This window comes from Bos grunniens, chromosome 9 (genome assembly GCF_055505025.1).
Source record: "Bos grunniens cultivar Pamir isolate PY7600 chromosome 9, Bosgru_T2T1.0, whole genome shotgun sequence".
Lineage (NCBI taxonomy): Eukaryota > Metazoa > Chordata > Mammalia > Artiodactyla > Bovidae > Bos > Bos grunniens.
The window spans coordinates 19,788,410-19,814,607 of NC_141173.1; the positions used below are offsets into that span (position 1 = coordinate 19,788,410).

The 26,198-nt window shown below is 39.8% G+C and overlaps 1 long non-coding RNA gene across 5 annotated transcripts in view; it reads left to right on the plus strand.

Annotated features, from left to right (window-relative positions):
- Nucleotides 1–8,419: 8,419 nt before the first annotated feature.
- The window catches only part of LOC147365652 (uncharacterized), a 229,358-nt gene continuing 211,579 nt past the window's right edge, over nucleotides 8,420–26,198 (plus strand). The window contains exon 1 of one of the 5 annotated variants that reach the window (XR_015132632.1): nucleotides 8,420–8,784. This is a non-coding gene — a long non-coding RNA (uncharacterized LOC147365652). The remainder of the gene's footprint in view (nucleotides 8,785–26,198) is intronic. The other 4 variants (XR_015132629.1, XR_015132631.1, XR_015132633.1 and 1 more) reach the window with 4 other exon arrangements.

Below are 26,198 nucleotides of genomic sequence, written 5' to 3' on the forward strand. Positions count from 1 at the left end.
AAGTTGCACATAGACCATTTACCAAGATAGACCTATTCCGGGTAATAAGAATATCTCAAATTTAAAAGTATTCAGGTCACATAATGTTCTCTGACCACACTGGAATTAAATTAGAAATCAACAGAAACATGTGTGAAAAATATGCAGATATTTGCCTGGCATCAATCAACCATCAATTGAAGAAACCAAAAGGGACATGAGAAAATATTTTGAACTGATTGAAAATGAAAACGCAACACATCAACATTTGCAGTATTCCTTTAAGGCAGTATGAAAGGAGAAAAATTACGGAACTCAATATCTACGTTAAAAAGAGGAAAGGTCTCAAATTAATGTAATGCATTTAGAATTGCCAAAATATTGTTTAAAAAAAGGAACAAAGGTGAAGGGTCAACACTGCCTGATTACAAGACTTATTCTAAAGCTACAGTAATCAAAACTGAGACATGACACCAAAATTATGATTCACTGAAATAGTTAATAAATTAAGTTTCATCAGAGTAAAAACAATTTTGCTCTTCAAAATACACCATGAAGAAAATGAAAAGATAATCCACAATCTGGGAGAAAATCTTTGCAAATCACATTTCTGATAAAGAACTTATTCCAGATTATATATATAGAACTCTCAAAATTGAATAATAAGAAAACAACAACCTAATAAAAACTGGGTGAAGGATTTGAATAGACAGTTCGTTTGAACAGACAGTTCATCAAAGAAGACAGGTGATGTCTTCATATGCTTAGTAGCATATGAAAGAATACTCAACATCATTAGTCATTAGGGAAATGCACACTAAAACCACAATGAGATACCACTATACAGCTATTAAGATGGCTAAACCTAAAAAGACTGATCTTATCCAGTGTAAAGAAACTGGAGCTCTCATAGACTGCAGGTGGAATACAAAATGGCAGAACCTCTTCAGAAAACAGCTTCAGTTCAGTTCAGTTCAGTCGCTCAGTTGTGTCTGACTCTTTGTGACCCCATGAACCACAGCACTCCAGGCCTCCCTGTCCATCACCAACTCCCGGAGTTCACTCAGACTCACGTCCATTGAGTCAGTGATGCCATCCAGCCATCCCATCCTCTGTCGTCCGCTTCTCCTCCTGCCCCCAATCCCTCCCAGCTTCAGGGTCTTTTCCAATGAGTCAACTCTTCGCGTGAGGTGGCCAAAGTATTGAAGTTTCAGCTTAGCAGTTTCTTAAAAAGCAGTTTCTTACACCTCCCACTGAACTAGTCATTTTTCTCTTATTTATCCAGGATAAAAGAAATCATCGACCTAGAGACTGTTGTACAGAGTGAAGTAAGTCAGAAAGAGAAAAAACAAATATCGTATGTTAGCGTTTATATATGTGGAATCTAGAAAAACGGTAGAGATGATCTTATTTGCAAAACAGAAATAGAGACATGGATGTAGAAAAAAAGCATATGGACACCAAGGTGGGGGGACTGGGGTGGGAGGAATTGGGAGATTGGGATTGACATATATATATGTGTGTGTGTGTATACATACTGTTGAAACTATGTATAAAATATATAACTAATGAAAATCTACTGTATAGATTAGGAAACTCTACTCAGTGCTCTTTGGTGACCTAAATAAGAAGGAAATCCAAAAAAAGAGGAGATATATGTGTATATATAGCTGATCGACTTCATCATACAGTAGAAACAAACACTTACAAAGCCAATATACTCCAGTAGAAGTTAATTTTAAAAAAGAAAGCATATGTTCATACAAAGTAGTTGATTGTGTGTCAATAACACCTCGATAAAATTGTGCAAAAAACAAAAGCAAACTTATGTATGCCTCCTTTTGATCTCTGTGCCCAGGTTTCATAGCACACGTGCTTTCGAGCTGCTGGGAATCATTAACTGATCAGCATATAGAAAACTGTGATCACTGAGTTTCCTTCACGGAAACATCTTCAGGGACTGAAGACAGCCTCCCAACCATGCTTGCTCTCTCACTCAGGAGCTAGTACAGCCAAGACTCGCCTATCCTGTCTCCCAGCAATGTCACAGAAAAGATTCTGGGGCAGAGACCATCTGTCATGCAAGATAGTTGGCAATATTAAAGCATCTTGCCCCAGGCCTGGTGTCAAGTATGTATATGAATATGAAGTGAACTGAGTGGAATCACAATGTTCTTAACCATGGTTATTGCATCTACTCATAGGTATACTTTGGCCTAATAAGAAGCTTGTTAACTCAGGTAACTTTTGCTTTTGGATCCAAGATGTGCAGCTCCATAGCAGATAAATTATCTACTCAAATTCCTGACCTTTTTGCATCTTACTGACAATGATACTGGAGTATTTGGCAACTGAGTATGACCATCTAGAATCTCAGTCAACAGGCTGTGTCTCATCTTCCTATGACTGCAAACTCCTAACTCTATAGCTTATGAACCAACAGTCAGGTTGGTTGTCTGGATCTTTTGCATCATTCTTATAACCCTGCCTTACTGCTCCCACAGGCCCAGCATTATGGTTTTCGACTCTGTCCACAGAAACTCCTACCAAAACAAACAAAACACAACTAAAGGCAGAACAGGCCAAAATTACCTTCACAGTGGTTCTTAACCCTAGTTGCATATCAGGATCATTTGGAAAATTTTTTTAAGAGATAGAGGTACCTTTAATTGATACTATTTTTATGATGTATGATGTTTGTATCACTTCTCTTTTGTTTTATTTCATTATTATTATTGTTATTTGGCCATGCCACATGGCTTGCATGATCTTAGTTCCCCGACCAGGGATTGAACCTAGGCCCTTGGCAGTGAAAGCGTCCTAACCACTGGACCACTAGGGAATTTCCTTTAATGGACAAATTTAAAAATTCCTTCTATCCTACCCTCTCCTACTTTAAAATTTTTTAAGTTTAAATTTATAAATTAAAAACAATTTTAAGTTTTCAACTAAAGTATAGTTGAAGTACAATATTATACAACTTTCAGATGTACAGCATAGTTATTGACAATTTTTAAAGTTATATTCCCTTTATAGTGTGATAGTACTTGTATGCAGAACCTAAAAAATACAACAAAGTAGTAAATATAACAAAAAAGAGACAGACTCACAGATACAGAGAACAAACTAGCATTTACTAGAGGGAAGAAGGAAGGGGGAGGGGCAAGGCAGAAGTAGGGGATAAAGAGATACAAACTATTAAGTATAAAATAAATAAGCTATAAGGATGTATTGAACAGCAGACAAAATATAGTCATCTGAAGGGATTATAAAAGCATGATGGGTTCTACCTCACGGCAGTTAAATCAGAGTCCCTGGGAGTGACCCCTCCACCTGAGGTTTTTCTTTTTTTAAGCTCCCCAGGAAATTCTAATGTTCAACTAGTGGAGAAACACTGCTGTGTTGATGGCATCTTTTTGTACAAAAAGTCAGCAGTTTCTCTACATTTCGGAAAACCAACCGACTGCCTTTGTTCTAGCCTCTACAACTACATGTTCCTAGAAGGCCAAGTTCTCTCATTGGTTATATGCAGGTCATGGTGGTTACGGCAAAATTTGTCCTGTAATTAAGGATAAAATGAAACAATTTCTGTAGAAAATTATGTTGTTACCTTATAGTAAATTACACTTTTCATGGAGAAATTATGGAAAAAGAATTTGGCATTAGCCAGAATAATGTAATGCTTAATTTTTTAATTATGTAATTAAAAGATAATTAGCTAAATAGGTAATAATTTGGCTAATTGCAGTGATTAAATGATTGCTTCCATAATGTAAATTTCTTTCCACTATAGTCAGTGCTTTAAAATATTTTCTAAACATCTAGTGGTATCTTAAATGGTCTATATTTGGCTGATGGTTTCCCTGTGACCAATTTGTCAGTTACACCAAGGAAGAGACTGGAAAACCAGTCATCCAGGGCTGCAGGGGTCTGTCAGCATAACTCCAGTGGGAGCCTGGAAAGGAGACTCTGCAGGTACTTGGACTCATGGTTGGTGTGCCAGGTACTGGCTTTGTATTTTGAAAAACTCTTTGAGTCTCAGTTTCTTCTTCTGTGAGAAGGGAATAATAAAACCTGCCTTGCCAGAATGTTGCCTCTATATGCACAGTAATAAAGCCCTTAGCACAATACCTGACATAGATAATACTCATAGAATGAGAATAATTATCTTTTTAAAATTTATTTTAATTGGAGGATAATTACTTTACAATATTGTGATGGCTTTTTGCCATACAGTAACATGAATCGGCCACATGAAGTTATATTCTTTGCATCAGATTTTTCTTATACTGCTCCTGCCACTTTATTTGACCATCAGGAGGACCTAGGACCTATGGAGTCACAGGGGCACTGCAGAGTTGGCTGGGTCACTGGATTCTGGGTGACAGGTTCTTGTGATGCATGATGGAGTGGCAGGTTGGAGTGAGGCTACATTTATGGGGTCTGGGTGCCTCCTCCACTGAGGAGGGCTTGGGAATTGAGGTCATCCTTGCCATCAACGTTGAAAGGCGATCCATCAGTCCATAAAGCTAGCTGCACAGAGCCAAACCCTGGATACAAGCAGACATCACACTGGAAATCAAGCCTATTTAACAAAACTTCCTGCAGAGATTTTACTTCTATTTTCTGCTGTCTATTAGGGAAAAACGTGTCTTCCTTTTTTTTTCTATTTTGCAAGGTTTTCCCTTCGTGACTTTCTCTTTATCTGACATGATACACACAAATTGAAATTCAGCCAATACTCTGCATCCAAGTGGAGAAGAATGAGTAACTTACCGTCAGTCATAGATTTACATCTGGAAAGGCTGGTCTAGATTTGGGATTTTTCAGATGAGTTCTCAGTCTCCGGAGTGAAGTGACTCAGAGGGTAAAATCAAATGGCTAAGGGCTCCACGACCCACCCGCTGTTTCCCCACTTCAAATTAAGGCATGCCACTTTGATCTATTTTGTAGGTTGGAGGTTTAGAATAACATCCTACTTGCAAAAAAAAGGATTATAGTACTAAAAAAGTGGAAAGCTAGAGCATTAGTAACATTTCCATTTTATAAATGGAACTTAGAGAGGTAAACTTGCTTGAAGTCACACGTTTAAATGCTAACAGAACAAGGACTGGTAATTAGTTCAGGTTTTCATGCCTGGACACCATCCCCTATGTTATGTTGCCCCATAAAAGATAGGGAAAGGCAGGTAGGAAAATATGGCACACTTAGCAGGCCATGGCTGTGAACACACTGCAAGAGAAATCTTCCAGCAAAGTAAAGGGCAACATTTACTAATGGAGTTATCATCTTGAAGGAAAACCATATAAAAGAGGCCCACAGAAGGGCATGTTTCCACTTCATTTCTCTCCTCCATTGGAAGCTTTCTGTTGTATTGCCAATTAAGTGGCATGACTTGGGAGAAGGCACTTTAGAGACAATACAAATGCTTGTATGTCATTAACTAGAAATGGGGAAAGGACCCTGTAACAGTTTCATGACAGGTCTTCAGGATCATATTACAGAGAAACTCAAGTGGGTATATTGCTCACTGTTGAGCCTTCAGTTCAGTTCAGTTCAGTCCTGTCCGACTCTTTGCAACCCCATGAATTATAGGATGCCAGGCCTCCCTGTTCATCACCAACTCCCGGAGTTCACCCAGACTCACGTCTATCGAGTCAGTGATGCCATCCAGCCATCTCATCCTCTGTCATCCCCTTCTCCTTCTGCCCCCAATCCCTCCCAGCATCAGAGTCTTTTCCAATGAGTAACTCTTTGCATGAGGTGGCCAAAGTACTGGACTTTCAGCTTCAGCATCATTCCCTCCAAAGAAATCCCAGGGCTGATCTCCTTCAGAATGGACTGGTTGGGTCTCCTTGCAGTCCAAGGGACTCTCAAGAGTCTTCTCCAACACCACAGTTCAAAAGCATCAATTCTTTGGCGCTCAGCCTTCTTCACAGTCCAACTCTCACATGCATACATGACCACAGGAAAAACTTACTAGACGAACCTTTGTTGGCAAAGTAATGTCTCTGCTTTTGAATATGCTATCTAGGTTGGTCATAACTTTTCTTCCAAGGAGTAAGCGTCTTTTAATTTCATGGCTGCAGTCACCATCTGCAGTGATTTTGGAGCCCCCCAAAATAAAGTCTGACACTGTTTCCACTGTTTCCCCATCTATTTCCCATGAAGTGATGGAGACCTTATTTATGATATTGCCCCATTTGATACTTAGCTGTAGCATTAATGGGCAATCAATATCTGCCAAAAGGATGCACCTTTCTCAAAGGTATTGAATGGAATCCCATGGTTCCCATCAACAATACTCCATGCACTTTTTTCCTGCTTTACTTGGTTATGACCCTGGACTTTAGTTTTGTTCGGCACTGAGAATCTCACTTCAAGGTATGAGTTACTCTACTCTAGGAATCTTGATTCATCTATTAGTCTGGGTATGGCCTCTTATCTCAGCGTCTCCACCATAATCTCAAGCATTCCCACAAATCCATCCCCAGTTAACATACAACTAAGTCAAACAGACTGCTTGCCTCTCCCCACTTCCAGAAGCAGAATTCTGTTCATAAATTCCTCCTATCTACTAATTCTAGTGCTGCTGAGGAGAAATCCTCAGTATTTATTGTGTGTGTGTGTGTGTATGTGTGCGCGCGCGCGCCAGAGAGAGAGAGAGTGAGTGTGTGCATGGGTGCTCAGTCCCTTAGTCGTGTCTGACTCATTGTGACCCCATGGACTGTAGCCCACCAGGCTCCTCTGTCCATGGAATTTTCTAGGCAGAGTACTGGAGTGGGTTGCCATGCCCTCCTCCAGGCGATCTTCCCCACCCATCGATCGAACCCGTGTCCCTTGCATCTCCTGCATTGGCAGGCGGATTCTGTACCACTGCGCCACCTGGGAAGCCCATTTATGGGGTAAGCGAATGTAATGCGTTCAGTGAAAAGAACACAGGCAGAACATCTGCACAAGTGGATAGCAAACTAGTCAACTGGGGTAAAGAAATGAAACTCAACCGTGGTGAGTTTTGAGTGTCAGGACTAGTAAAAAGTTCCCACTCCCTGGTTCACTGCGGTTTTGCCGATGCAGCCACAGAATCCTTCCCAAGGCAGAACTGCAGGTGGAAGCCAGAACATGTACTAATGATCCTCTTTAGTGCCAAACTGCGTTTTGAGAGACTTGCAGATTACTATTGCTAAAACCTCCATCTAGATCCTTCTCCCTTAATTCAATGCCACTTAATATGATTCTAATTGGCAACGTGAGGCTTTTTTTTTTTAAAGGAATAAAATAAAGACAAAAGGGAATCATGGTGTTAGCAAGAAATATTCAATATAATGTACTTTGAGTTGTTTCAACATTACAACTTAACTAAATTGACCTTGGTTATTAGACGAATTGAATAGAGATGTATTACTCTAATTTAACAAAGGAATGAAAGAATCATTAAAACATAAAATTTATGCATGCACCCAGCTAACTACCTCTCTGTAGTTAAATGGAATTGCAGTTTTCCAGCAGAAGAATTTGTGGAGGATGAAAGTGCAAAGGAATAAAAGCTTGGGAAAGTAGCTCCAAATGGATAGAAAATATAAATTCAATTATCTCAATGCCAAAATATCTGTGTCTTATGAAAAACTGGAGATCTGCTGAACTTTAGAAGTATTTACTTTGTGTTTTTCAGATATGTTCTCAGTATCAGTGGAAGAATAACAGGTAAAGCAGAATTGTATCACATGTGTCTTGTAATATTGAGCTGGGAAGTGTTTAAAGAGTTCATTTGGTCCAACCCTCTGTGTCCAATCAGATGGCTACTCCAAAAACTACAGGTACTGCTTGAAATCAGTGGTTCCCATCTACTTTCACCAGCTCTTTCTTTTATGTAAAAACAAACAACCAAACAAAAAACGAAGATCTGTTTTTCATCATGAATCTTAGAATTTATTCAAAGAAAAGTTATCTCAAACAGTACATATTTCAGACTCAGTTTTAAGTCATTTTTTATTTTTATTTTTTCTAGTTCAACTAATAACAATACTAAGAAAGGGATCAGGTAATCAGCAATGCTCTAACATTTTCCCAACAGCTATTAATTTAGCTTTACATGTATTTAAAAAAAATGGTTGATTTAAAGGGGGATTCGTTTGAATTAAAAGCACTGGAAAAAAAAAAAAAGAAAATTGCAAAAGAAAATCCTAGTGGTGTTCATTCAGCCACCATCCAGAGGAGGAGTGTTGTTTACCAGACCTAATATATTCAGATCACATTGGGCATGGCGTATCTATTCTGAGATCTATGTATCAGGAAGACTTAGCTTGCATACATTAAACTTGAAATTCAATTGGCCGCTGATTTAACACTCATCAGAAAATTTCTTTGATCATTTGGACTTCCATGAAGCTCTGCTTACAAAGAGAAAGTAACTTTGCGTTGGACAGACCATAAAACACATGATCAGAGTCATATCTAATGTTTTCTTCTGAGAGAGCACAGCCTCTAGAAATTCTTGTGCGTAGGAAAAGGGTGAAGCCAATTCGGTTCTCTAATTGCAAGTGATGGCCCTAAGGAGCTGCACCTGGGCCACGCATGCGCAGACATAGCCGGGAGCCAGGTAACGAAAACTACCGGGAGAGGGTTCAGTCTCTTTGAGAGGGCATGCCTCTGAGATGCTTCTGGAGTGAGTGAGTCGTCAGCGTTGTTGGCGGATCCTATGGGTGAGGAGCCATGCTTCTAGCAACTTTGGGGGCTTTTCAGTCTTAGAAGCCCTTTCACAATTGAGATTCTACATTTTTAAAGCCCCAGAGGCAATCTGCAAAGGTAAGGATCCTCATTGATTTCTGATGTGTGTTGTATATCTGCAAGAGACCTAGATTCTATGCCTTGTTTCAGATTTGAGATTTTACACTTTTGTATCTTATTAATGGCAGGGGAGGGGATGTTTGTTGGAGGAATGTTTGCCGTTAATGAAGGTGGATTGGCTGGGAATTTCTAAGTGGATCTGATTGGATTCTCTGATGAATAGGTGACGTTTCACCTCTACACCTATAGTTCTCCCACTAAGACATGTGCTTTTTGTTTGGACATATGGCCACACTCAGGATTTTTCTGGGTTTTGCTTATTTTTATTTATATCCTGGTGGAGTTAATTATCTCCAGGGAATACCTGTGGTGTGTTCAATGGAAAGCTAGAGAGTGGCTCTGGAGATAATGTGTTTAATTAAACTAAAAATTCTCCAGCACCTGTCTAAGGAAGCTGGTGCTGCAGAATGCTTGTTCCTGAAACAAATCAGGGATACATTTCAATCTGTGTCCACCAGAGCCTGTACATTATGGTTAATTCTTTTCGGTGTACCGTACTGGGGTCGATGTGGGTGGAAAGGTAGAGGGAAGGCCAAGAAGGAAAAAAAAGAACACACAAATCTGAATAATATATTCAGGTCTATAATATGTAAAACTTAAGATGTGCCAGAAATGGCTGATAAATTGACAGATTTTTCAAATGCCTCTTCTGCGTGTAACAATTATGTGTTCTTAATACATTTTTTGTTGATGCAAAGAACTATAGTGATAGATATCTTGATCTCACGCTTGCAACTGGAAATAAATTCTACATGTTCATATTGTATCCTTTGAAACTATAATTGTTTGGGTCTAATGGATGCTATGGTGTGCTGCTCCAATGCTGACATTAAGTTCCGTTCAGTCGCTCAGTTGCTCTTTGCGACCCCATGAATCGCAGCACGCCAGGCCTCCCTGTCCATCACCAACTCCCGGAGTTCACTCAGACTCACGTCCATCGAGTCAGTGATGCCATCCAGCCATGGCATCCTCTGTCGTTCCCTTCTCCTCCTGACCCCAATCCCTCCCAGCATCAGAGTCTTTTCCAATGAGTCAACTCTTCGCATGAGGTGGCCAAAGTACTGGAGTTTCAGCTTCAGCATCATTCCTTCCAAAGAAATCCCAGGGCTGATCTCCTTCAGAATGGACTGGTTGGATCTCCTTGCAGTCCAAGGGACTCTCAAGAGTCTTCTCCAACACCACAGTTCAAAAGCATCAATTTTTCGGCGCTCAGCCTTCTTCACAGTCCAACTCTCACATCCATACATGACCACAGGAAAAACCATAGCCTTGACTAGACGGACCTTTGTTGGCAAAGTAATGTCTCTGCTTTTGAATATGCTATCTAGGTTGGTCATAACTTTCCTTCCAAGGAGTAAGCGTCTTTTAATTTCATGGCTGCAATTACGTGGTACCTATTCCCCCATGCGTCCTGCATGTTGGGATGCTGATGGCTCACAGCTGAGTTTCTCATGACTGGTTCACCTCTGTTATAACTGAATTGCAGTTCAACCTCTGTCCCTGTCTCAGTGCCTGCCTCTCACTTTCTTAAAGATGTCATTCCTCAAAGCACTCCCTCCAAAACGTTTGGCGTGCATTTTTCCTTCTTTGTTTTTACTAGCTTTTATTTTTTGAGAAGTAGGTTCGCAGCAAAATTTAGCTGAGAGTAACGTAGAGATTTCCTGTATGACCTTGTGCTGCATGCACACCTCCCCCATTAGCAACACCCACCCGCCCCCACCAGAATGGTTCCTTCATTATAATCCATAAACCTACACTTATTCATTTTTAATCATGCAAAGTCCATAGTTTACATTAGGGTTCACTGTTGGTGCTGTTCACTCTGGCTTTGGACAAATGTTTACAGGCTTATCAGGTTTTATTGCATTTTGCTGTGTTGTGCTTCGCAAATGTTGCATTTTCTACAAATTGAAATTTTGTGGCAGTGCTGCAACAAGTAGGTCTAATTTTTTTTTGCACCATTTTCCCAACAGCTTTGCTCACTTTGTGTCTGTCACATTTTTGTAATGCTCGAAATACCTCAAACTTTCTCACCATTATTATAATTGTTATGGTAATCTGTGATCGCTGATGTTACTACTACAACTCTCTAAAGGCCCAGATCATGGTTAGCATTTTTCAGCAACAAAGCATTTTTCCATATTTCCACTGCAGAGTCTACCCAGGGAACCTGACCTAAGACAGCAGCAAGTTGCATTTGATCTGCTAATATTTTAGTTAAAATTATTTGTGTCTGCAATTTTAAGATGAGTCCAGCATTTAAAAAAAATATGTTATCAGGCTTTGGAATTAAAAGTAATCTGGTTTTAAAAAATGAATTAGAATTTTTTCCCTTGTTTCCATTGCCTGGAAATGTTTAAACAGCATTGGAGTCATCTGGTATTTAAAGATTAAACCCATCTGGTCTTTGTGCCTTTTTCCATGATACATTCTTAATCACCAGCCCAACATCTTCTACAGTGATTGGCAATTTAAGTAATTTATATTTTGTTGGGAAATCATTCACTTCCTCCGTATCTTCAAATTTGTAGCCGTAGAATCGCAAGCAGTGATGTATTATAATTCTTTTAATCACGCCTGTATATGTGGTTAGTCTCCTCATCTTTAATCCTGCATATTTTCCCCAGATTCCTCTCGTGTGTGCTCACCACGTGCATGCTGTCCTTTAATCAGATTCACAGAGTGTTTATCTGCTTTATTGGTCATAAATATTTTAACTTTTGGATTTGTTTATCCTTTCTGCTTTATTTTGGCTTGTCTTTGTTTTCTAGCTTATTAATTTTAACTTGTATTGAATCTTTCTTAGTTTCTTTGCCTCCTAGTCCGCCCTTTTTGGCCTTTATAATGATAATCTTCTTCTTCAGTTCATGTGATGAGTTGTTTAACAGGAAAACTGTGGCTTGCTTTAGCTCCAAAAAAATGTGTGTAGGTATGGGTGTGTGTGTAAGCTTCATTTGACTCTCTTGAATGTCTTTCCCTCATCTTTTCTCTTGCAGCAGTTCTGTCTCCTCAGGAAACGTGTGTTTGTCCTGACTGACCTTCCTCTTTCTGGCTACTAGGCCCTAAGCTGGGCCTAGGCAGCTTTTGCTTTTCCTGGGCTGGTTGATGAGACACTCTGCATTATGGCAGTGTGGCAGGTGGTGGTGGCAGTCCCGCATGGGCGGGTGATGCCATGGCCAGTGGGTTGCCAGTCTCCAGGTCACCTACCAAAAGATACCTCCAGGCGCCCAATTTTTTCTTACCTCCAGTCTCAGCAGCAGGAGGGCATAACAGACCCATTCAACACTTGCGTGGCTTATTTAGGGGTCAGTATCTGACACCTTAATGTGGGGCAAATTTGGGAAAACAAGGTTTTTCCAAAATTTCTGCTCCGATTCTAGTCCAGGGCAGTCTGATGCAGGTCTGATATTCTTGTCCAGCCCCAGGGGGAGCCTCCCTAGGATGCCCTTAGGGACCAAGGCCATGCTAACACCAGCTCTGCATTGGTCTAAGCCCACGGTCAAAGTAGGCTTGTAGCCTGGGGTTGGGAGTAGAGAAGTGGGAGATGTAATCATTTCCTAGAATCTTAGTATAGAAGACCTGCTATAAAGCACAGGGAGCTCAGCTCAGAATTCTCTGACTTAGATGGGTGGGGTCAGAAAGAGGGGGCAATGGAGAGAGGGTCAAGAGGGAGGGGATATATGTATAATTACAGGTGATTCACTTTGTTGTACAGCAGAAGCTTAACATTGTAAAGCAATTATATTCCAATAAAATTATTACATTGCACAATTAAAACAACAAAAAAGGCATATATTATAGCAGGGTAAAACAGAAATTATAGCAGGGTAAAACAGAAATGTTACTCTGCTAATCCCTCCATTTTTCAGGCAGTAGCTTAGTGATTTTATCTTCTTTTGTATGAACCCCTCTATGACATATGCCAATGATGTTCTATTTTCTTGGACTATCAGTGACCCCAGAGAAAACTGGTCTGATAGCCCACCATTTCCAATCACGACGGTTTAACTACTTTACATGAAATTCATCATTTTTGGTAGTTGGCCTACCACACTTAATTGGTTTCTATAAAATAACTTGAAATCACTGATCATTATGTTTAATTACCTAGAATAATAGTTTACATACAGTTCATTTTGGAAGTTTCTCCAAGAAGTTAAATTGCTCAAAAATAGACATGACATACCGTACAGATCTATAGATATAGATAAATATCTGGTAACCCTAATGTGTACATTAGAATTGCCAGATTCAGCCCAAAGCAGCAACAACAACCAAAACATTCTGTGAAAATTGAATTTCAGATAAACAGTAAATTAAAATTTTAGTATAAGTATGTTCCAGGCAGTAAAAATACTAAAATTTAATTCATTGTTTATCTAAAATTTACATTGTGACAGAAGTCCTGTATTTTATGTTAACCCCAAAATATTATATGTGCAAATATAGATTGTGTGTTTGAGAGAGAGAGAGATGAAGACTGCAAATTGGTTATTCTTGCCTTGAAAATTTTCACTGCTAAAATCACCAAGGCCATGCACAGAGTTGGACAGGACTGAAGCGATTTAGCAACACCAACAGCAACAAATGCATTTTGGTAGAAACTCTATAAACTATGCTATGGGTAAACCACATGAAGGTGTGTGAAGGAAACTTACACGACTCAAAATAGCCTGGAGTTAAAACTCCCCTCAGGTCCTCCCCACCATTCTATGCAAAACAAAGAACTCTCTCACCCGTAGAAAAAAATGGACATTAAGATTGATTACGCCCAGCTCCCAGCCAGTCCAGCCTCTGGCCCATCTCCAGAATTCCTTGCCCCAGCCATTTAAGAGAGAACCACTCTGAAACAACCTTGGAGAAGAACAGACCCCCTTAAGACAGTAGATTTCCACGTATATGTCTATATATACTTACTCTTTTCTTGGGTTAGTGCAGCAGCTCACTAATCTGACTGCTGCCCCTTCTCGCCCCATTAAAGGTGATCTGTTCTGTAAAGTGCCGGTCTGGTTCTTTTTCCGAACCTCACCTTCTCTAACTCCCTTACCCTACAGTGTGGATCTCTCTTGCTCACTGATTTATCTTTGTAATTTATCGTAATACTTGACACGAACTATTTTCAGTCAATGTATTTTCTAGTTTTTTCTGGATCCTAGAGCCCAGATGGTAGCTCAAATATAAGCAATAATATACACTTTCTACTAAAATGAGACAATTTAAACTTAATCCAAGTATCTATCCATCATTTTTATCTGTTTGGCAATTGACATTTCATCATGAGGAGAATTTGCTAAGAGTTTCAAAACTACTATTCTAGAAGTTGGAACTTGCTTATCCGTTTTTTGTTGTTTTTTTTTTTTTTTGAAAAAAGTGAACTTGTAATCGATTAGTTGTGTCTCTTTTCCACCCATAGCCTGGAAAATCCCATGGTCGGAGGAGCCTGGTGGGCTGCAGTCCAGGGGGTCGCTAAGAGTCGGGCACAGCTGAGCGACTTCACTTTCACTTTTCACTTTCATGTATTGGAGAAGGAAATGGCAACCCACTCCAGTGTTCTTGCCTGGAGAATCCCAGGGATGGGGGAGCCTGGTGGGCTGCCATCTATGGGGTTGCCAGAGTCAGATACGACTGAAGCGACTTAGCAGCAGCAGCAGCAAGACTATAGCCTGCCAGGCTCCTCTGTTCATGGAATTCTCTAGGCAAGAATGCTGGAGTGGATCACCATTCCCATCTCCAGAGTTTGTTTTTTGGTGCAGACCATTATTTTCTGAGGACCCTCTGTTGGAGATTGAATTTATCCTGTGTAGGCCTCTTATCTTGCATAAAGTAATATATACAAACTGCATTCCAGGTGCTTGCATTTAACGTTCAGCTGTTTAATGCTTATCCTACATATTGTTGTAAGAAATAATATTTGTTGAGGAATTCCTCAGGGATGAGGAGTTCACTGACTCTTTTAGGTGTCAGAAATTCTCTTTGAAACAAGTCATTGTTAACCCTTGGATCTTTCTCTCTTTTTTAACTCCTTAATTTTGTCTTTCCTGAATTATACTTTGGTATCATGCTATAGGCCAGCATCAGAAAATAAAGTGGGGAAAATTAATATTTTAGATTTATTTATTAAAAATTGATTTTTATTTCTGGCATATACAAAGGGACTATCATTCATTTATTGAAAACTTATTTTAAGCTATACTATCATAGAGGCAATCCAGTTCTGTAAGTTTTGACAAATAGAGTATGTGACATTCCCACAGTGATCAAGATACAGAACAGTTCCCCCACTCTGCAACAGTGAAAAGACCTCAGTTCTTATCTTCTTGGAGGAAGGAATTCCACAAAGAGTCCAAGACTGTAAAGCAGGACCAGAGTTATTGGATACACAGTATGTGTGGGAGCACACTTAGGGCAAAAGTGAAAGGTACACATTCTGAGAAGAGTGTGGGAATCCTTGCAAGTGAGGGGCATACAATACAGGCAGCGCGGATTGTAATATGGGGTTAATCTGGGGTTTAGATGAGGGTAATAGCTGCAGTCATTCCCAGGCCTACCTATTTCCTACCTCCCATCCATGCTCCCCCGACTCCCCCTTTCACAGACAGTTTCTTGCTCATATGTTACAAAGTATCTGTTTTAGATGTCTTCCTCCACCTGATGGCCTCATTAAGTGCAAAACAAGGAGGTGGCTTTTCCTTCTGCCTAAGACTCTTGAGAGTCCCTTGGAGTGCAAGAAGATCCAACCAGTCCATCCTGAAGGAGATCAGCCCTGGGATTTCTTTGGAAGGAATGATGCTAAAGCTGAAACTCCAGTACTTTGGCCAACTCATGCGAAGAGTTGACTCATTGGAAAAGAGTCTGATGCTGGGAGGGATTGGGGGCAAGAGGAGAAGGGGACGACAGAGGATGAGATGGCTGGATGGCATCACTGACTCGATGGACGTGAGTCTGAGTGAACTCTGGGAGTTGGTGATGGACAGGGAGGCCTGGCATGCTGCAACTCATGGGGTCGCAAAGAGTCGGACACGACTGAGCGACTGATCTGATCTGAATATCTACGCATGAGGAGTCTGTCCTTGGGCCCAACCTGTCTTGCCTCAAGTCCTTCCCCATAACTCCACCCCAGGCAGCCGCTGACCTGATTTCTGTCACTAGGAATTAGTGTGCATTTCCTAGAGTGTTATACAAATGGATTCATAGTATGTGCTCTTTCAGTCTGAAAGCTTTAGCTCAGTATAATTCTCTTAGAACTTAAGTTTTTGCATGTATCAATAGCTCATTCTTTTTTTTTTTTTTTCAATTGCTGAACAGTTTTCCATTGTATAGGACAATTTGTTTACTCATCTGTGGATGGGCATTTGAATTGCTTGCAGTTCGAGGTTATTATGAATAAAGCTGATGTGAACACTTATAAGTCTTTGTATGGATGTATGCTTTTACTTCTTTTGGAAAAATATCCAAGAATGGAAAGGCCGAATCATATGGTAGATGTATTCTTAACTTTTTAAGAAATTGACCAACCATTCCCAGAGTGGTTGTACCATTTTGCATTCCTACCAGTCCTTTGCTCCATATCCTCACTACGACTTGGCCTGGCCAGTCTTTAAATTCTAACCATTTTCATCAGTTTGCAATGGTATCACATTATGTTTTTAATTTCCCTAATATCTACTGGTGTTGAGCAAATTTTCACAAACTAATTTATCATCTTCTTTGGTGATGTGTTTGTTCCAATCTTTTTTAAGCCATCCTTTTAAATCGAGTTGTTGTTGAGTTTTGAGAATTCTTGATACATCCTGTACTTTACCAGATTACATAATTTACAAATACTCTGTCTGTCTTGTCTCTTCATTCTTTTAACAGTGTCTTTTGAAAAGCAGGAAAATTTTAATTTTGATGAAGTTCAATTAGACAGTTTGTTCTTTTATGAATTGTGCTTTTGATCATTTAGGTCTATAATCCATTTTGAGTTAATTTTTTTATATGATGTGAGGGATCAATCAAAGTTCATTTTCCTGCATAGGTTTTATCACCACTTACCGAAAAGACTATGCTTTCTCTACGCAGTCACCTTTATACCTTTGTCAAAAATCAGTTGTCCATATATGTGTGCATTTATTTCTGGATTCTGTATCCAGTTACGGTGTATGTGTCTATTTTGACAGCATGCTGTCTCAATTACCATTGCTTGATAATAAGACGACATCAGATAGTGGTTGTCCTTCAACTTGGCTCTTTTTTTTTTTTAACACTTTGTCTTGGCTGTTTGGGTCCTTTGCGTTTCCACAGAAATGTTAGAATCAGCTTGTCCATGTCTTTAAAAATCCAGCTGAGATTTTGATCAGGTCTGCATTAATTCTACAGATCACTTTGCAAAATGAGTATTAAGTTATTGATGATGACTGTTGCAATAGTGCCTGTCTAATGGAGGCCCAATAATTCCACTAAAATCTGAAGATCACTGCTATCATTGAGGGCTCAAATGCATCCAAATATCTGATGCTAACCAAAAAATGTAAAGACTGACCCTCTTGCCTTTTTTCAGTCAAAAGAACACACCATTAAATATAAAAAATTATTAGCCTACCTGACTATTATCCTACCTCCCCACAAGTGTATTAGAAACTTGGATTTTGGATTCATTTAAAGGAAGATTGACATTTGTTGACCATGGGGGAATCGTAATTCCCAAGTGAGAATAGTATAGGAAAATACACAAAGTTGGGAGAGGGAAATGCTGAAAAAAAGAATGGTAAGAAATTTGATGTGGGTAAGTTGGCTCATTGATTGGTAAAGAATTCACCTGCCAATGCAGGAAACACGGCTTTGATCCCGTGTTTTTTTTTTTTTTTTTTAGTCATAGACTTTGCTTTGAATTACTACCACTAGAAGGCAATGGCACCCCACTCCAGTACTCTTGCCCGGAGGAGCCTGGTGGGCTGCCGTCTATGGGGTCGCACAGAGTTGGACATGACTGAAGTGACTTAGCAGCAGCAGCATCGATCATCATTTGGGCTTCCCTGTTAGCTCAGCTGCTAAAGAATCTGCCTGCAATGTGGGAGACCTGGGTTTCATCCCTGAGTTGGGAAGATCCCCTGGACGAGCACATGGCAATCCACTCCAGTATTCCTGCCTGGAGAATACTGAGGAGCCTGGAGGGCTACAGTCCATTGGGTGCCAAAGAGTTGGGCACCACTGAGCAATTAAGTGCACACACATAGGCACACAGTTGTCTGATCAGTAGACTTGGGTGTAGTCTAGCTGATATATTAATTCAAAGTGCCAGGAGTGGAACGAGCATATATCTTTTAATCTGAATTTTCTGCTTCACTCTCTGCGTTAGTGGTCCTCTCCTCCAGTGTTACAAGGATCCGGCAGGGAATTGAAATGAGGCTGCCTTGGCGAATCCACGCATGCGCGTAACCTGAGTGATGGAGGAGGCAGCTGCCACTCAGCCGCCGCAGACCTGGGATGTGGCTCCCTGTTGCTAGTCTTAGACATTTTCAAGGGACTTGCATGTCTGGTTTTTTATGTGTAATCTTTTGCTATTTAAATGTTGGTTCAGTTAGAACAAAAACAAAAAACAACCACAGTGTTTGGGTTGAATGAAAGATTTCTGTGGCTGCCAGTTTGCTGTCTCAGCTCTCCATGCCGCCCACTTCCATGGGGACTTCGCTGTGGCAGTTGGCCTCTTGAGAAATCCTTGGACTGTGGATGTGATAACATCAGCATATTCACTTATTCATGCCGAGCGGTGAGTTCAGAACCGGGGCTGGCTGCAAATAAGACACGAAGATTTTAAAAGTGCAATTCTAATAAACTAAACACAGGGAAGCGTCTCCAGTGCTACACTGACCTGAAAGGTACCTAGCCTAGCGCTGATTCTGTGGGCGCCGTTCACTGTGGAGAAGAAGATGATGTAACAAATATTTCTATGTTTATTTGGTGTGTGAAGCCAAATACGCAAATGCTGAGTGCATTTAAAAAAATCAAAATCAGCAATTCAATTATTTTTCTTTATTAGAGCAGTCGGGAGTGAGCTTGTTAAGATGGATCTGCTTTGTTGTAGCTTGCTCTGCTGGCAATGTCTAAATGAATTAAATGAGTCAGAGTCAAAGAAATCTCGCAGGCGGCTTTAATCTCCTGTCAGAAAGAATAGCTAGCTGAGTCGAACATCAGTAATTTTTTTTTCTTGGCTCATCTTAGAAGCTCGTGTTCTTAACTCCCTCTCTGTGGACTTACATTTTAATCTTAAAATTATACTCCTAATATATTCTTAAGATTGGGCATCTGAGTGTCCATTCTTTTAAGTTAGTGATTTGTTGATATTTAAAAACAACCACATGCAAATACCGTCTCTCCTCTGAAATGCCTAAGAGGAAATTTCTTTATTACTCAGTTCAATACCAGAACCAACTACGGTTTGTTTTCCATTTTGGTAAAACCAGCAAGTCCTCAAATTTCCTTTTTGAGATTTTTCTTACTTCTAGTACACATATTAGAAAAGTGTATGTAATATGTCACAATAAGAGTCTCTGCTGAGGTCAAATATTTGGGGGATGCAGTTCTCTTGTGCATTCTGTAAAACTCTTAACATATGCGGTGGCTGTGAAATTGATGTCAGGAGGCAATCCAGAAGTGATGTTAGCCTTTTCTCTGCAGAGGAGACCTTTGAGCTCTTGGTCATTTGCGCTACTGTTTTGGTCAGTTCCTCTTTTAAGAATTGACTGGTAGAATAAGCTCCACTGGGCAGGAAGTGAAGCTTTTTTTCTGTTAAGAAAAAAAATGCTTTTCTACCAGGATGGGTCTTTCCAAAAGTTAAAAAAAAAAAAAAAAGTCAGCAGGTAGGTGTTTAGTAGATTGAAGACTATATCATTGAAGAAACAGCAATTACCAACTCAAGTCTGAGAACTCAAAGTGCTGCTGAGGAAAGCTAAGATATTCAGTCTCATTGTAAGGGCACCTTTGTTCTTAGAATGTAACAAGTTGGGCATCATGGGCTTTGACGTTGGTGGATTATTAATTACACAGGGAAACTTCAACTACGTGTAGAGCAATGCCATGTTTTCTGGGAAATATCATAACCCCATCAGTAGGGACCATTTACTGACTTCTCATGTGATTCATGAAGGTGTCTGTAACAGATTTCCAGTTTTTTTGTTAAGCTTGTCCTCTCTTCCTGAGTCCTCCACTTTCATCAGGTATTTTCTAGGTTGATGCATATTCCTTAGCATAGTTGTAGATTTCCATATTTTGGTAGCCATGTTCTGCTGCTGCTGCTAAGTCGCTTCAGTTGTGTCTGACTCTGTGCCACCCCACAGACGGCAGCCCACCAGGCTCCCCTGTCCCCAGTATTCTCCAGCCAAGAACACTGGAGTGGGCTGCCATTTTCTTCTCCAATGCATGAAAGTGAAAAGTGAAAGTGAAGTCGCTCAGTCGTGTCCGACTCTTTGAGACCCCATGGACTGCAGCCTACCAGGCTCCTCTGCCCATGGGATTTTCCAAGCAAGAGTACAATGTTCTATTTCCCCTGCAAATGGGGATACCCAGACTTTCCACACTGGAAAAAAGTAGAGCAAATTGAATCAACCTACTTGTGTTTAGTTTTATTTTGACCACAAAAAGTATAGAGAAAACTCATGAACCTACCAACTTCCTTGAGAAATTCAACATAGATCAGAGCTCCTACAAATCTCTCCTTTATTTCATTTCCCTCTTTCTCTCCTCAGAGATGACCATTGTTCTGTTTTTTTTTTTAATGCAATATTGTTTATAGTCTCCCCTCAAACATTTAGTATTTTAAATATTTTTATACCAAATTAAAATGGTATCATATTTATATATCCTTCTGAAAGACTTACATCTATGATACTATAATTATTTCTCCTGCAAAGATAAACTTTTCCTGTATATCTAAAAATCTTTGTGGGGATTTTTAAAAATATCTACAATCATTTTTACTAAATATAGAGAAAGTATTGAAATGCTTGGATGCTCAGAATAAATTTAGTCTTTATGTCTCAGCACCATTTCGTTAAATCACTTGTCATTTCTGATTCGTCTATCATTTAATAGTCTCTATTCTTTTATGGTTTCAAGTTCTTTATTTTTTTCATAAGTTATTCAATTTAGGCTAAAAAAAAAACCACCTTACCTATTTTACCCAATATGCTTGTCCTTATAACCAGCAATGTCAGTTCTTAACCAGTTAAATAATCATATATATGTTCAAGTAGAAGTGTCCAAGACTATTTGCTGTATCAGTGTTATAATACTAAAACTAATACTTGAGGTTACATAGAGTTCAAACTATGTAGCAATTAAAAGTAATGAGGTAGATATATATTTACTGATCATAGTTAAAGAGGTAAATCTCTAAGATATATTATTTTTTTTAAAAGCAGTTGCAAAGCAAACACTATGCCACCATTTATGTTTTAAAACTGTTTCTATGTGATCTTATATAGCTTTACAAATATATAGAAAAAGTTTTGCAGACTTCCCTGGTGGCCCAGTGGCTAAAACTCTTGCCCTCCCAATGCAGGGTAACTGGGTTTGATCCCTGGTCAGGGAACTAGATCCCACGTGCCACAAAACAGGTCTTGCATGCCACAACTAAGACCCAGCACAGCCAAATAAGTAAATAAAAATATTAAAAAAAAATTTTGCAAGCAAACATTGAAAGCTGGTAACAATGATTATCTGCAGGATTAGAGAGTGGAAGGTGGAGGATTTTGTATTTGCTAGTATTAGTTGGATTTTTACAATGAGAAATTCATGTTAGTTGATTAATTAAAATGTAAATATGATTTAAAGTATATAAAAAAGATCAGTATAACATTTTCAGAGCAGGCTAATAACACTGTGGCTTGATGTAAGAGATTAAAACTATCCCAGCAAATGATTAGCTTAAATGAGCTCAAGGAAAATAAACAAACTGAGGGACTGAACTCAATGTCTATCTAAACACCCACCCCAAATTCATTACATTTACAGAATGTAATTATAGTCATATCAGCAAGCAAGAAGAGTCACCAGCAGATCCAAAATGGCAAAGCACACCCAGAAGAAAGAAATCAATGGATTTGTATGGATTAGAGTTGAGGAAACCCAGAATACATGCATGGAAAAAACCCTGAGAACATAAAACAATATCTACTGAAACGGCAAAAAAAAAAAAAAAATAGAACGAGCAAATACCAAGAACTGGACAGAGCCCTGGGGCAATAAAGAGGATAGTTTAGGTACTAACGTGGGGGGTCCAGTGGTTAAGACTCTGTTCTGCCAGTGCAGGGGTGTGTGTTTTCAGTCACTCAAGTTGTATCTGACTCTTTGTAGCCCCAAGGACTGTAGCCTGCCAGGCTTCTCTGTCCACAAAAATTTCCCAGGCAAGAATACTGGAATGGGTTGCCCATTTCCTTCTCAAGGGGATCTTCCCAGCCTAGGGATTGCACCCCCATCTCTGTATCTCCTGCATTTCAGGCAGATTCTTTACCTGCTGAGCCGTTGGTGAACCCCATGCCAATGCAGGTGGTACAGATTCAATCTCTGGTCAGAGAACAAGATCCGACATGCTGTGCAGCATAGCCAAAAAATGAAAGAAAAAAAAAAACAATTTTTTTTTTTAAGAGTAGTAAATAATTTAGTTAGAATAGCAATCACCAATTGAGGAAAACATTAATCTGAGGCTGAAATTCACAAAGTACCTTCCAAAGAATGTGATGCACCAGGGAGGAGAGAGTTGTGGGAGGTACAGGTGTCAGAGAGACATGCAGTCACACGGAGGGAATAAGGCAGCCAACCCTTTCCGGGAGGGAGGACCACTGGAGACCTCCCCCGCTGGAGAAAAGCCCTTCTTCTTTCAGCACCTGGGAAGCTCCATGCACAGGCACCCAAAAAGAAGACTTCCCAGAGTACAGGCTACTCCCAGGTATAAGTCCTGTGGTCAATGCTGCCATTCAAGGAGAGAAAACCCGTGCCATCTCCCAGATAATCAACTTGAGTTTCAAATTCACACACACACATAGGTGACGAAAGGATCATCAGATATCTGAGGAAAGGCAGCCAAATGAAAGGAGAGACCAATAGGAAGAAACATGCACAAATACAAACCCCAGAAGAAACAAAGGGTACAGAATTTAAAAAATTTCCAAGTGATATTCTCTTGGGGGATAGTGCAAAGAAAAGCCAGCAGAAGGAAAAGGAGCAATTAGAGAATACGAAAGAATTTTAGGAGTTAAAAATGTAATTGCCCTGAGGATGCCCTGCAGTAGGACTAGGAGCAAACAGAACAAGAGGAAGAGAACAGAGGAGTTGGGAAACAAGGTTCAGCCCAGGAGAGCAGTGAAGGGAGATCCTGGGAAACAGCTGTGCAACCTGCCTGGTGAACAGTTGGTGCCCAGCGGAGCAGAAGTGTGGGTGGGTTAGAAGGGAGAGATTTGAGAGAATGGATGTTACGATAAAAGTATGAAAAAGGCATGATGTGATAAAGAGATATGGTGGAAAAAGAGTAAAATCTCTATAAAATTGAGATAACATAGCTGGCTTATTTTTTGTTATTTTCCCAGAAGAGTTCACATTAGTCAGTTTTTTCCTAAATAAGAATAAATCCTTTCAACAAGAAAAAAAACGTTGCTGAACAGGAAAAAAAGAAGAAAGGTGAACACCAAAGCTATAATCTAAATATTGAAAATAAGGCCCAACTTTAAGCAATTAAGGTGAGAAAAATATTTCATGTGTCCTTGATGTTAAGATCACTATTATAACTGATTTAGGAGTCATGACCTTGAAAGGAAGGATAATCCCATCACCATGCTTGGCCTACCATCTTATAGTGTTTGGATGAACACTAAAATGAAGACCAGACAGACCCCTTTATAGATTTTCACCTTTTACAGTCAGCCTATGGATGAAACATGGAAGGCTTGATTGTGTTTCAGAAGAAAATATCAATTTAACTATTTTAATTAGGTAAAAGAAAAAAACTTAAAGTGTACCTAACTGAAGTTTGGAGATTAGAGGGTGGGAAGTGGAAGGAAGAGGTAAGTGTTAATATTCTGTCTTACAAAGTATGGGATGAGGAAACATTGTTGAACTTGATTGCATTAAAATGACCATGAAAGCTAAAGATAACATTACAGATATAAGATTTTGGGAAAAGAAAGAAAAAAACAATACAGATAAGGATAATATCGCTGAACTAAACTCTTTCATTTCAAGACAAGAACTGGAGGTAAAAACATATTTAGCATCACAGAGTTAATGACCAGAAAATTGCAAAGAAATATTTCAAAGAGGGGAAGAGGACCCGTAGGTGGCGAATGATGCTTTTCCTGTACCATTTGATGTGGCATTATGTCCATGCACTACTATTGTTAACAAAAAGAAAATTCTCCGGGGGGCAGAGCAACAAAGGGACATAAAATGTGAGAAAAAGTTTGAGAGATGAAAGACCAATATAGGCCTACTAGGATATTCAGAAGGAGACAATAAAGGAAATTGAAGGAAGGCTACTCACTAAGATAACTTTAAAATAGTTCTTACAACTTACAAGACACTGCTGCTGCTGCTAAGTCACTTCACTCGTGTCCAACTCTGTGTGACCCCATAGACGGCAGCCACCAGGCTCCCCCGTCCCTGGGATTCTCCAAGCAAGAACACTGGAGTGGGTTGCCATTGCCTTCTCCAATGCATGAAAGTGAAAAGTGAAAGTGAAATCGCTCAGTCAAGTCCGACTCTTAAAACCAAAGTCTATAGGCCAAATATGGCCTACTTCCTGATTTTTTTTTTAAATATTTTTATTGGTACATAGCTATGTTCGTTCATTTATGTTTTGTCTATAGCTGTTTTCATACTACAACAGAATTGAGTGGTTGTGACAGAGACTGTGTTGTCCACAAACGTACGCACTGACTGGCTCTTTACAGAGAATGTACTGTGCTAGAGAAGCATACGTGAAAGTTTAAAAATCTGTTTGCTTAACAAAAGACATTACAAAACAAAAACAGTAACAACAACAAAGGTGGCACTAGGGTAAAACGTCCGCCCGCCAATGCAGGAGACTAGACATGCGGGTTTGATCCCTGGGTCAAGAAGATACCCTGGAGGAGGAAATGGCAGCCCACTCCAGTATTCTTGCCTGGAGAATCCCACTGACAGAGAAGCCTGGTGGACTACAGTCCATGGGGTCACAAAGAGTTGGACACGACTGAAGCACATGAATATTATTATTATTATTATAGAAATTGTAAGACTGTAAGAATAAGCCAAAATGTATTATTAGTAATAAATATGTATGGGTTAAATTTGGGTTAAATTCTTGTATTTAGATTAGAAAAAAATATCATGACATTTTATGAGATATTCACTTAGAATGATGTCCTGTAAAAACATGGAATATGATAAAATGGACAAGAATGTGCTATCAAACTGTGATCCCTAAAAGGCAATGCAGAGGATTCTGGGGAAATGGCAGAGTTGAAAGCACAAGGAATCTGTCTCCCACTCTGGACACTGGTGGAATTACACTGATAGAATCTGTATGATAGAACTATTTTAGAACTCTGGAGTTAATTGAAAGGGGTAAAAGATTTTATTTAACTCATTAATTAATAAGAGAAATGGCAAAATGTTATCACTGGTACAAGGGAAAATCCAAAGAGAAAACAAATTTTATAGTCACACGAGGAATTGACAAATGGATACAAATTAGCAAAATTGGTCAATATCCATAGGGCAACAAAATTGCATTCTTCTGGATATTATTTGCATTTCCGTAAACAAGACTCATTTGTATTATTATCAGTTATCTAGTTTTCTACAATTTGCAGAATTGTAACATAGCTCAACGGAAAAGACAATGGCACCCCACTCCAGTACTCTTGCCTGGAAAATCCCATGGATGGAGGAGGCTGGTGGGATGCAGTCTATGGGGTCTCGAAGAGTCGGACACAACTGAGCGACTTCACTTTTACTTTTCCCTTTCATGCATTGGAGAAGGAAATGGAAACCCACTCCAGTGTTCTTGCCTGGAGAATCCCAGGGACAGGGGAGCCTGGTGGGCTGCAGTCTATGGGGTCGCACAGAGTCGGATAGGACTGAAACGACTTAGCAGCAGCAGCAACAATATAGCTCAAAGACCCGGAAAGGCTGAAATAACCCTGAAGGTGCTTTAGACAGGACATCCAATATCTTTTTGTGCTGCTGCTGTGTGTGCTTAGGTATGTCCGACTCTTGCAACCCCATACACTGACAGTCCCATAGACTGCCTGCCAGCTTCCTCTGTCCATGGAATTCTCCAGGAAAGAATACTGGAGTGGGTTGCCATTTCCTTCTCCAGGAGATCTTCCTGACCCAGGAATCGAACCCGGGTCTCCTGC